Below are 13,776 nucleotides of genomic sequence, written 5' to 3'. Positions count from 1 at the left end.
TAGCATTTTGCACATTTTAAAATGTGACTATACAGGCAGACAAGACTTTGCAGGCTTGAGGTACTTAAGCTACATATTTCCAATAAAGTTCAATTTTCTGAGTTTTCCTTTTGCCAGCTCCTGGGAACTGAGTTCCTGGAGTTTTTCATTTGGTAAGAGTGATTTTACATACCTGAGGCCTGGTGCTACACTGTGCCACTATTCCACTATTTCCAGATAGTTTTCACTAACACAGTGATATCTCCTGTGCACCTGTTTCCTACCCCCACCCCACCCCCATGGTTGTGGAACATGAGTAGCTGAATTCAGACACACAGGACATAGATGCTTTCAAAACTGCCTCCTGATGAAGCTGAGACTATCTGAACTAGGAGAGTGCTCCTAGTTGGTAAAATTTGGCATGTTTGTCACAGGTCAGGGCTGAGCAAATAAAGTAATTTCCATAACATACTGCTGGAAACGTACCTGTAACTGGATTCCTCTAGATCTTGAAGTATGAATTTTCCATTAGCTGGTTTTTAACATGTATACTCTTGTTTTAACAAACAATAAGCAAAGCTAAGACTTCTGAGTCCTTCTAATGTATCATTTTATCTCAAGGTAGTATTGTGGACCCTGACACAGGGAGATACTTCCATTTATGCAGCAGTAGTAGTGAGGGAGAATACAGTTTGGGCACTATCAGTCATTTTCTTTTTCTTGTTTTTTCTTTTGGCCAGTCCTGGGGCTTGAACTCAGGGCCTAATCACTGTTCCTGGCTTCTTTTTGCTCAAGGCTAGCACTCTACCACTTGAGCCACAGCGCCACTTCTGGCTTTTTCTATATATGTGGTACTGAGAAATCAAACCCAGGGCTTCATGCATGTGAGGCAAGCACTCTTACCACTAGGCCATGTTCCCAGTCCCAGTCATTTTCTTTGTTTGAGTATTCTCAGACATATTTGTGTTAGTGGGGAATCAAAAATAGAACTTCATACTTTATAGACAAGAATGATAGTGTCTACCACTTGTCCTCAATCTCAACCTGAATTCTAGTCTTCTATTCACCACTATCTCTTGCTTTTTATCAAGAATCAGACATCTTTGTCTTGTTTTCATTATTATTCTATCCTATCCAACCCTATCCTATCCTATTTGTTATAAAAATGTACAAAAATAAAATTTTATCCATGGAATATATAGTCGTATCACTATTAGTAATATCCCATTTTGCCTCAATTTCTCTTTCCTCTCTACTGGCTATTTCCTCAAATAAAATTGAAATTATTTGCTCAAGACTACAAATGACTATCATCTAAATTGCTTTATTGTCACTATTCTGACATTATGACTCCCATTGTGGGTAAGCATGTTTTATCATTTTTTGTATTTTCAAACTGTGTTTTTCCTTACAACAATTATCTCTGCTCTCTGATGAAAATTGACTTACTAAGTGACTTTTAGGTGTGTAAATACTGTCAGAAAAGGAGAGGCAAATGAAAGTACAGTATCTTTTCTGCTTATATGGAGATTACAGACATTGTATGAACACACAAATAATCCTACCTCCTATCTCCTATGGAAATATTTTAAAAGAGAAGTACAACTTTGCTAAAATATCTTTATTCTATTATCCAATATCCTAAGATATTCATCCCTGGAAGTAATACCTCCTGTTGGATGCACTATTTGAAATTATCAGAAGAAATGACAGAAAATGTTTTTACTTCTGAGAGGTAAAATTTTGAGTGAGGTTTCATATATTCACCAAAGTGAGGAATTAAGGAAAGTGTTTCATAAATAGATAGAAAGCTTTTAAGACACTTTCTTCACCGTGGGATATCTTTCCTTTATTCTCTCAAACATGATGTCAAACACAACCTGGAACATTCTTCTTACCCATAACCTTTTTTGGAGACAAGAAGCATGGATTGTAATGTCTTGCTTCATGTGCATTAGCAGGAGTAATATCAAGTATGTTTTATGGTTTACCTACTACAATTTTTGAAACAAGTGCTGGTTTTACTTTTTTTTTTTTTTTTTTTTGGCCAGTCTTGGGGCTTGGACTCAGGGCCTGAGTACTGTCCCTGGCTTCTTTTTGCTCAAGGCTAGCACTCTGCCACTTGAGACACAGCGCCACTTCTGGCCATTTTCTGTATATGTGGTGCTGGGGAATCGAACCCAGGGCCTCATGTATATGAGGCAGGCACTCTTGCCACTAGGCCATATCCCCAGCCCTGGTTTTATATTTGCTGCTTATAATCACCTTAGTGCTTGTATCTAATGAAATATTTCTTTCTCTTTGAGATCAGAGTATTGAATGTGTGTAATTATTGACTTAAATTATTCTATAAACACACACACACACACACACACACACACACGTACTCAAAAAGTATGGATAAGCAATTCTTTCTTAGGGGGTTATAAGATGGCATGACCACTAATTTTTTCCCCTAAATTTGTAACTAGACATTTCAAGGAATTGTAAAGTTGGTGAGATCTTGATAAATTGGCAACTTCTCCATGTAGTCCATTTAAGGTTCTGTGTAATAAGATTAAGAAACAGTAACCCTTAATTTATATTTAAATAATAAAGAGAAACTCAAATATACTTCTACCTTAAAATACACTCCCAACAACAGAACAAAGTAGAATAGTAAGGGAAAGACACTGTCGACAATTGGTATATATATATTTGCTTTATTGAGTTGGCCTTGCTATGTAGCCTAGACTGTCCTGGAGCTCACCATCCTGCTTAGCCTCCAGGTTGGTATAATTATAGGTGTGTATTACCATTCTGGACACTGTACACTTAGTTTACTTTGTAACATAAGAATGCAGTATTTTCTGTAGTGTATAGATGAGTAAGCAGGAGTTCCATTCAGGGACTGTGAAGATAAAACACATTTGCCAATGCCTGCATTCATGTACCTTGCCTCGTAAATGCTCTTCAGGCTTTCTTTTCTTCTTTATGAAGTCATTTCCATGTTTCTGTTTTGTAAACTGTGCCTGGGATTTATATTGATGTGAATATCAACTTTTAAGGCATTGTGACCTTTTAAGTAAAGAAATTATTGTCAATTTCTTATTAAATTCACTCAGTATGTTCTATTAGTAAGTATGAATGTGTTGATTACATACAATTCATAATTATATTATTGTTTCCAAAACATGTTGAGAAGGCTTACAGAAATACACACAATAGTGCAGAGGAAGCATGAGTAGATAATTAATTTGTAAGTTATTAAAAGATGAAAGACAATCTGTTTAATTCCTTCCATGAATGTAAGGATGATGAAATAAGTCTTTTCTAAGAGGTAAACTATTTTATCATATAATTACTGGCCAATTTTTATTTATTTTGGTGTTTTACTAAGGAAATGTAAATTCAAATTAGAATATCAGTTATCATTGACATACCAAAAAAGGAAAAGTAATAGTAGTTTATTGTAAGGATTAAGTGTTGGACTTACTCTACTACCCGGATCATAAGAATTAATAAAATGGAAATATTTCTCGTTACATAGAAAATCATAGTCATACTTAAGGATAGTATTTATTATATCCATTGTAAAAATCCCTTTAATATATTATTTTATTAATCCTCCACATCCCCATCATAAAAGATTTATTATTAGGGAGGCACAATCACCTACTAAAACCCTCAGGTATGTGGTAATTACTGAGCTCATGTTTCAAAGAATGTTCTCAACGCCTCTGCTCTGCTACTCCATTTTTCAAGCATATTCCATGAAATAGCAAATGTATAAACTTCTAGCTTTTATTACTTCCCATTTTGATATATACATACACACACAACCATACAAAGATTTCACTAGTGTTCGTTTTTTTTTGTTTTGTTTTGGTTTTTTGCCAGGCAAGGGGCTTGGACTCAGGGCCTGAGCAATGTCCCTGGCTTCTTTTTTTGCTCAAGGCTGGCACTCTGCCACTTGAGCCACAGCGCCACTCCTGGCCGTTTTCTGTATATGTGGTGCTGGGGAATTGAACCCAGGGCTTCATGTATAGGAGGCAAGCACTCTTAGCACTAGGCCATATTCCTGGCCCCTACTGTTTGTTTCTTACTAAATAAGATGGCATCTGACAAATTGTTGATACAGGTTTGATAAGAGGTTTTAGTTTACTATATATTGATAATAGTTTCTAATCACTTGTTAGAAAGCAGAAAAAAATAAGGCCTACCAGGATATAAAGTGAGGCTGGAGAGAGATATTGCCCAATTCTCCAAATCAGAGAACTATTATCATCACCAAGGTAGGGGCTGAGACTTGGCTTTGACAGTTTGAAGCACAGAAGTGAGTGGGAGGCCCACTGATGACCAAGGAAAGCTTTCAGGACCAGCCAGCCAGCCAGCCTGTCAAGTGTTATCTATTGCCTGCATGACGTGCTACTGGAGCAGCTAGAGGAAGAAACAGGTACTTTTAAATAAATTTTCTATTTTTTAACCATGTTCTAAATGAGTTGTTATTTTAATCAATCTCTCACCCAAATAAAACATTTAATAATGATTCAAATGTTGTGATGGGAAAACATCACTCAACCAATGTCATTTCCTATAAAATTCATTTAGCTGGTTCTGTATACTAGTAATACTAGATAAAATTGGAAACAGGTTTATATTTTCCTTAATAAACAGCATTCTTCTTTCTGAGATAGCAAGACCATATTTAAACTTTGGGCATAGGGAGGTAGATTTAGCATGTCCAAAAAGCTCCTGTGCTTGTAGTCTCCCAAGTAGTAAATGAAATTAGCAACAACAATACTAGGGAAATCTGCTCCACGATAGCCCACTCCAGTCTGAGAAAGAAGCGATTTCCTCTAAGGAGTGGAGTCTTGTTATGTCCATATAGTGATTGATAATGACTGATATTAAAATGATGACATTACAAGAAAATTTTTAGTTCAAGGCCAAGGTGTTAGAAGCAAAAGTATCTCAAGAAATAGTAAGCATTGTTTTCTTGAGGAGGAGAGAAATGATCAAATGCAAAACAATGTCATTCCCACTTGACAATTGTTCTAATGCATTTTGTGATTCCTTCTTACACGGGACAAAATATCTGAGTTGTGGAAATTCCACCTGTTTCCCTTTCATTCAAGTCAAACTATCTTAGAGAATGGGGGCAATATATGTCTATATTCCATTATTTTAAAGCAATTATTGTAGTCAGAACAATGCATGCTTCTAGTCGTCTCTTAAACTTCATCCTGAGCCATCAGCCTTTTAGGCCATCAGTGTACCAATACCACCAATAACACAGTTATGCAGAGGCCAAAGGACACATTCAGGGACAGGAATGGAAGCCAGAAGTGTCTTCTGTGTTTTCTTTTCATGAAGTTAAGTCGATAAAATTCCCTAAGTGGCCCTTCTCTTAAATGTAGGGTCTAGTATTCAGGTTTTACATTGCCCTGAACACATATAAATTGTTTTTCTATGTCATGCTCAGTATTATCATGCTTTTCCATCAGCAATAGAAGAAACATTATGCAATTCTCAGGTGCATTGTTATCCCCCAATGGTAGGTTTTAGAAATGAGAAACATATAATTACTCCCATTCTGGTGCAGATTTTCGAAATGATACACAGTTAGTGAATTGATCTGGCCAACTCCCCTATGGAAATCGACTCCTAAGAGTGAATGCTCATTAGCTCTCCAGACAGCGCTGTTTTAGCTCATTTTTCTTTCTAAATAGCAGTTCCCCTTGGGTTCACATAATATACTTTTTTTCACCGCTAAATTGCTTAAGCAACAAGATTTGTGTAGTAACTACTGAAATTTCAGCCTATCACAGCATGTAAAGTTTGACAATGCTAACCCACTTGGTCTGAAAGAAAGGAACTTTCTGTTGTAATTAGGAAATTGGAAAATGTACCTTACAATTTACTACCTCATCTTTCCTCTTTTGTGGAAACTTTGTCGTATTTGTCCTACTTATCCACTGTTTATTCATTATCTCTGTTTCTTCCAATACTAGATAGCCATTACATGCAGCTTTTATATTCTTGTACTTAGCAACAAATAGTTCATTTTGAGTGTTGCTTTTCCTAGCTTGGACATTGTATTAACCAGAATTTATATAAATATTTCAATGTATATAAATATTATATATACTAGAAACTGTGGTACATATACACAATGAAATTCTATACTTCTATTAAAAAGAATGACATTGTCACATTTGTAAGAAAATGGAAAAACTTGGAAAAAGTCATACTAAGTGAAATGAACTAGACCAGAAGAAACATAAACTCTGTGGTCTCCCTCATTGGTAATAATTAGTATATGTCTGGGATAGTTCTAGAAGATGACCACAGTAGTTCAGTAGCTATGTACATATGAACATACAAAATGACAATAAGTGAAATGATCTCCAAAATATGGAAAAAAGGCATTTGTCATTGATGTTATTTTTAACGTCCTATGTGAAATTATTTCTTTTTACTTCTGTTCATTTTCCCAAATATTTAACCCCTGTTGCTATTGTATTTTGTTCTAGTACACTTGGTATTTTACATATGTTTGTCTGAATTAGGGAAGGGAAGGGGAACATTAAAATGGTGAGACAAAGAGTAAAAGGGGAACCAATGCAACAGCAATACTTACAAGACATTTTGCACCTAAAAAAAAAAAAGAGAGGTTGTATATAGTAAAGAATATACTCATATACAGTCTCAAATTACATGAGAATGATAATGGTAAAAAATAACATTGGTTTATTATAAATCTTGTGAAATGCAAATCTGTTCGTTAGAATAAAAAATAATATTAAGAAATCCTTCAGAAGAATGAAAATAGTCCAATATAAATATCTTGACCTTGGACTCTTAATGTCTACAATAGCCATTTCACTTTCCAAACATTCAGTGAATAATTAACTGAACAGAAATTAAACAACACAAAAAAGAGAAGTAAAGCTTTGGAAATTATTTCTCCATGATTAAATGCTGATGGTGCTTGCCCATGCCAGACCTCGTCCTGAGAATATGGGTTTCTGGGATTGAACAATGGAGTATTTAAGTATGTGTGTGAAAATCAAACAACTGTGTCACCTGCCTTAATTTCCTTAGAAGCTTTGCCTAAAGAAGTATTTTTCAGTTTATGTTTTATCTTAAAACATTCTTAAAATAGAAAATCAAAAGTCTCTATATTTATATCTCAGATTCAGGAATTATTCCATAACCCTTAGAGGAAAAAATATATATATAATTCTCTGTCTTCTCATGCTGTTGGCAAAGCCAAGAAATTTAACATTTCTTCCCAAAGCATGCACAGATGAAGAAACATCTCTTGATCTTATAGGAAAAAAATTCCTTTCCCTTGCTCAAAGTTGAACAGTTTTCCTTCATGTGTCATAATGTTCGGTACCAGGAACAAAAAGAAAGAAAAACAGTATGCTCATGAAAAGGACAACTTTGTACAAAAGTAGGTACATTTCAGGGAAGGAGGCTTTCGCTATTACGAAAGTGGGAGAAAACATTAGATTAATAGTTTCATTAACTTTTTGAATAATGTCATACAAAAACTGTATTTGTGTCTTTGTGCTGTGAAAATTGTTGTTTGTAGATTAATAATATCATTTTATTTAGAATTACAAAGTAGTTTTTAAATATTGTCTGAGAAAAGCCAAAGTTAATGCAACCTAGTGGAAACTGTAAGACCATTTGAGTATTGTTTCTGTTTTATTGATGCATTTGGATTTTGTTGTTTGATGGAATTTGAGCCAAAAAAAAAACAAAAACGCGGGCTTTCCTATTTCTACAACTGATTGTACTTATGCGTTTTGTACAAGTGGAACTTTTTATACTGGAGATTAAAAAAAATGGAAATTTCTGTAGCTTAAAAAAAAAAAGATTAGAGTGGCAATCAGAAGTCATCACTAGGCTTAGTTGCCATTCCTTTGTCTTATTTTACTAGCATAGGCCATCACTACCCCAAGACCAACTTTCTGCAGAGATTTTATGGCTTGATTTCTCCTTGGTTGTCTCTCTTAGAGAAGCTTGATTGGCAAGAAATGGTCCCACTAGAGTTATGACAAAAAATGAACTCATATGGTATCATTTCAAAGCCATCAACTCTACCTGACAATGAGGTGCTTTGTAGATGGTTTCAAGTAAAATGACCTTTCAAGAGCTTATCTTTATTGAAGAAATTGATAGGAGTAATTCTTCATATAAGAAAACTCAGGGGGATACACAAGTACTTATATAATCCTTACCACAGACATGTGGAATAGAAAGCAATTGTTATCGTGGCATATGTGTGCTTTTGTTAGCATAGGATTTACACTCAGGACCTTGTGCTTGCTTGGTTTGTTTGTTTGGCTCTCACTCTACCACTTGAGTCATGCCTTCAGTCTCCCAGTAAAATAGGGCCTTAGTCAGGGGATTTAATATTGACAGGTAGACACTAATTTTCATCTTTTTTTTTTCTTCAAATTTTTATTATCAAACTGATGTACAGAGAGGTTACAGTTTCATACGTTAGGCATTGGATACATTTCTTGTACTGTTTGTTACCTTGTCCCTCATACCCCCCTCCCCCCTCCCCCTTACCCTTCCCTCCCCCTGAGGTGTTCAGTTCACTTACACCAAACAGTTTTGCAAGTATTGCTATTGTAGTTGTTTGTCTTTTTTTGGTATTCCCTTTCAATTTCTTAGTTCCAATACCAGTATACACGGTTTCCAATATACTCAGATAAGATTACAGAGATAGTGTAGGTACAACCACAGGAAGGTGATACAAGAACAACATCAATAGTAGAAGATACAGATACACATGGGACGTTGAAAGTAGTTACAACTGTGATATAACAATTGTCTCCATAACATGGAGTTCATTTCACTTAGCATCGTCTTAGGTGTTCATAAGGGTATAGCTATTGGGCCTTGTGATGCTCTGCTATGGCTTGCCTAAACCTGTACTAATTATTCCCAATAAGGGAGACCATAGAGTCCATGTTTCTTTGGGTCTGGCTCACTTCACTTAGTATAATTTTTTCCAAGTCCTTCCATTTCCTTACAAATGGGACAATGTCATTCTTTCTGATAGAGGCATAAAATTCCATTGTGTATATGTACCACATTTTCCTGATCCATTTGTCTACTGAGGGGCATCTGGGTTGGTTCCAGATTTTCGCTATGACAAATTGTGCTGCTATAAACATTGTTGTGCTGGTGGCATTACTGTGATTTTGTTTGTGGTCTTTTGGATAGATACCCAAAAGTGGGGCTGCTGAGTCATAGGGGAGTTCTATATTTAGCCTTCTGAGGAATCTCCATACTGCTTGCCAGAGTGGCTGAACCAGTTTACATTCCTACCAACAATGAAGTAAGGTTCCCTTTTGGCCACATCCCCTTAATTTTCATCTTATTTCCCCCTTTTTTTGGTGTTGGTAGTTTCATTCAGCAACTCACACTGCATTCTAAGTGATCTGGGTTAACCTTGTCCTGTAAGTCTTCCTTGGACTGGTTGCAACACAATCAGAAATATTAGGAACACAGACCAGGCTCTGATAGGAAAGCACATGCGAGGCTTCTCCTTATGTGTCCTGTGGCAAAGCATACAATAAGACCACACCAGATTCAAGGGGGGAAATATATTCCACTTTCAATAGACAAGACAGCAATTTCTATAGGAATAGGGAGTAACAAAAACTCAGGGTCAATATGAAATGTGGCTTCATGTTATCTTTGTCTACCTCTATCTATCTGGAGGGAGAAGGCTTTAAGTAAGTGGCTTATAGCATTCTGAAGGCTGCTCAAACTAAAATCTCCAGTCTGGGCAATCTGCCAGTCTAGAGACTAAGGAAGGAGTTGATATTGTGCTCAATTTTTCCAAAAGTCTGATGGCAAATTTGCCTCTTCCTTGGGGACCATAGTTGCTCTTGTAAGACCATCACTACTGATTGAATGGATTCATCCCACTCATGATACAGGGGGTAATGACAAGAGACAATTCATGCAGAGTCTAGACCACAAGGGTACTGTTTAAAACAGTATCTAGGTACCGCCACCTAGACAAATTGACAAATATAATTAGCACATCCTAGTTGCCATAAGCAAAATAAAGGTTTTGGCGGGGGTGGGGGGAGGAGAGGGAGAAGATTAGTAAACGAAAGAATGTGACTTAAATATTTATTTCTCTAGGACATCCTACTCACTCAAAAATTCAACCATCTGTCTTTTGAATATTCTCTATATGAAAGAGAACATGCTCTCTCTCTAAGTATAGTTTTCCTCATGTGTACATTGCTTTAAAATTTTGTTTGTTTTCACCTTTTCTTTTTCCAGTAACACAAACTCCCAGAATGTACCTGCCCATAGTTGGTCACCCTCTGCTTATGACTTGTTGATGCTTATAGCACTTCTTCTATTATTTGAATCTTTACAAGTACATATCACTTCAAATTGTCATCATGAAATTTGGACTACTACTTCATGTTTTGCTGGACATTAACTGTAGTGGATATTTTAATTCATTGATTTATCTGTTTGATTTTAGTTTCAGTTTGGAAGAGCTCTTTCAGGAATGGGGTTTTTCTTGCAGCCCAGGTGCATAATATCATTTCAGAGTGCTTTTGTCAGGGAGCCCTATGAGTATGGATAACATGGAAAAATGCTTTTTTCTCAGTATTTCAGCGTGTGGTTTCCTGCCTAAGAACAGAATTCATTTAAATCCCTGTTTTTTTCTAATACCTAGTATTGCAGATTCTAAAAGAAGTTCATCTTGAACAGAAGTTTTCAAACTTGGTTGTAAGTTGGAACTGCACATGGAACTTTAAATAACTTCCTACACAGATTCTGATTTAATTACTTTGCTAGGAATGCCATAAGCAATCTTAGTTCTTAAAAATTCTAAAATTCTATTATTAGTTAGCCTATAAACCTCCAGATGATTCTAATGTCCAGCCCTATTTGAGTTCCACAGAGAAAGATACTGTTTGGTTGACTCTTTTCTGTTGACTAGTCAAATATACTCTTTGTCAAATATACTCTTTGTAGGCATTAGGGGTGCTACTCCTTTACAAATATATTGTACACCTGGGGGAGAGGGGTGATGGAATTGGAGAGAAAGGAAGGTGGGAGGAAAATGAGGGAAGGGTTAACAAGTTGGACAAGAAATGTACTCATTATCTAACATATCTAACTGTAACCCTTCTGTACATCATCTTGAAAAGAAAAATAAAAATTAAAAAAATATTGTCAAGGTAATGTACAGAGGAGTTACAGTTATATGTCAGGTAATGAGTATATTTCTTTTAGAACAGTGTCATCCCCTCCCTTATTTTCTTTCTGTTTTTTTTTTCCTTCCTGACCCCATTATCCCCATATTGAATAGTTCATTGTCAACGTAGTGTCTAGTGAGTATCACTGCTGAATTAATTAATCTTTTGTCCCAATGTTTCTCTGATTCTCCTTCCCACCCACTAATCAGATAAACTTACATACAAGACAAAGCATACAGAAATATAAAAAAAAGATACAAAAAGGAAACATAAAAACACAAAAAGTAAAATATAAAACCTCTTGTTTCCATTTCTTGGAGTTGCTTTTGAGAAGTATCATTTTATATGATAATAGGCACATAGCTATTGAGGCCTTGTGATACTCTGCTAACAATATCTTCCTTTGATCTCACTGTGTGAATGCTTAGCATCCTGTTTAATTTATTTTGTACAAGGGTAATTTTTTTCTTTTACTACCCATTGGGTTTACTTGTAGCTTTATAAGCACATTTTAATTATGACAAATGAGGGAAACCATGCAACACTCTTGGCTTTATCTACGATCTAGGGTTAACTTAAAACCTTAGACTTCCAGAAAGTAAAAAAACAATACTCCATGGTCAGTATATTCTAATTGCAGCAACAGTGTTCATACATTTATAAATTCTGTTTTCAGGTGGTTGTTGTTGTTTTTTTTCATTTATCCAGAAAATCTAAGTGCTTATTGCTGGAAATTTTGAAGTAATTGTATCCCTTTACTTCTTTTTAGTTTGCAAACTCAACTGAAATGCCCTCTTCTTAAGGAGGTACATCCTTCCAGCCACAAGTAAATCACCTTCCCTGGATTCTAGTAGCCCTCTGTGCCTATCTATATCAAGACATGGATTGTTGTTATGTATGGTGAAATTCATACCCATCATTCCAGGAAACAGTCCACTACCTGAGACTCTTGGACTCAGTCTTAAATACCTCAGTGCATCAAGTCATTTTCAGAATTCTTGGTGAATGGAAATACTAAGTAACCATGAGAAAATTAACTGGATAAATGAAAGAGCAGTAGTTTTTGTTTTGTATTCTGAAACTGTGATTGGGAAAATATTAGACTATCTTGTTGATCCATAATTGCTTACTTTGTATAGACATTTCAGATATAGCTATAACAATTTGTGATCCAGTACACAATTCATCCATATGTAGTTATTTTAAAAAATGAGTTCCTAATTTACAATATCTACACTGAAGCAGCTCAGTAAATACAGGTTGCTAGTGGCAGATAAATTGTATAGCACAAAGTACATTTGTCAATCATTGTACAAAGCTCTGCGATATGATGAAGGCCACTATATATATATATATTTTTTTTTTTTTTTGAGGAGCTCACCTTTCATTTTTCTGGGGAAATTATCCCCAAAACCTTGTTGTTCATGATGAGATGTCAGGTTTGAACTAAATTTTAATTAAATCACTTAAGACAAAAGTGATAGAGGATATGAGGTGATTTTCATCCTACTAATAACAACAACAAAACTGAGGTGTAGGGAGAATGAAAACTCAGGCAAAAGTTTTATTCAGGGATATTTCTCAATAATATTTGAGGAAAAAGATGTGAAGATTTATGGAACATTGTCCTAAGGAGAAAGAAAGAAATACAGGCATGTACATACATATACACAGAAACACAGAGAGAAAGGTAGATAGATGATAGATAGATATGTATAGACAGACAGATACATACATAGATAGATGGGTAGATAGATCTGCTCCAAATCAGGAGCAAGAACAAGCGCTTTTCTTGAATTACTCCAGTGTTCTCCAGAATGGTAGTAGTTTTCCACTACTCTAGAGGATCATATCTTCTGGGAAATTTCTTCCTTCTATAAGATAAATCAGACACTGGCTCATTTTGGAGAAATCAAGGTCTCACTTCAGAGTGAGAACCTAGAGGATTTTCATTCTGGAGAGAAGACCAGAAAGATAAGGAAAGACACAATCCTTATGTTGTTCACAACCTATTTGTCTCTTATCCCATGAGTGTCCCTATTGATCTTCACAAGCCTCAGCTCAATTCTCTTATTGTAGAAGAGTAACATTGGACATTTATGAAGATGCATTATATTCATAAACTGATTAATTGGATGGTAACTTATTAGTACAACTACTTAAAGATGATAAAAAACCTTTTAAATTAAATTAAAATAAAATAAATAAAAACGAAGGTGATAGGGTGAATGTGATTGAAGTACATTTTATACATGTTTGTAAACACAATAACACAAAATCCACAACACAAACACCACAACACAAAATTATTTGGCACAATTAGTATGTAAACATAAAGGACTTAACAACATAAGCCTACCAATAGGTTAAAAACAAAGTGTTACACAGAATGTTACAGGTATAAAATCTAAGGCCTGTGATTATTACAGATTTTTATGTTAAAATTAAGCAAACTGAGATTCAGAATAATTCTGCCGCATTTCCAGATCTGCATGTTAACCGAGCTTGTTGTTTCTTCCCTTTTCTTCTTCTTTGCTTTTTCTTTTTGTTACTG

The sequence above is a fragment of the Perognathus longimembris genome, chromosome 8 (assembly GCF_023159225.1).
Source record: "Perognathus longimembris pacificus isolate PPM17 chromosome 8, ASM2315922v1, whole genome shotgun sequence".
In the NCBI taxonomy this organism is placed as follows: Eukaryota; Metazoa; Chordata; class Mammalia; order Rodentia; family Heteromyidae; genus Perognathus; species Perognathus longimembris.
The sequence above is the reverse complement of the archived record's forward strand: the minus strand, read 5'-3'. Positions refer to the sequence as shown.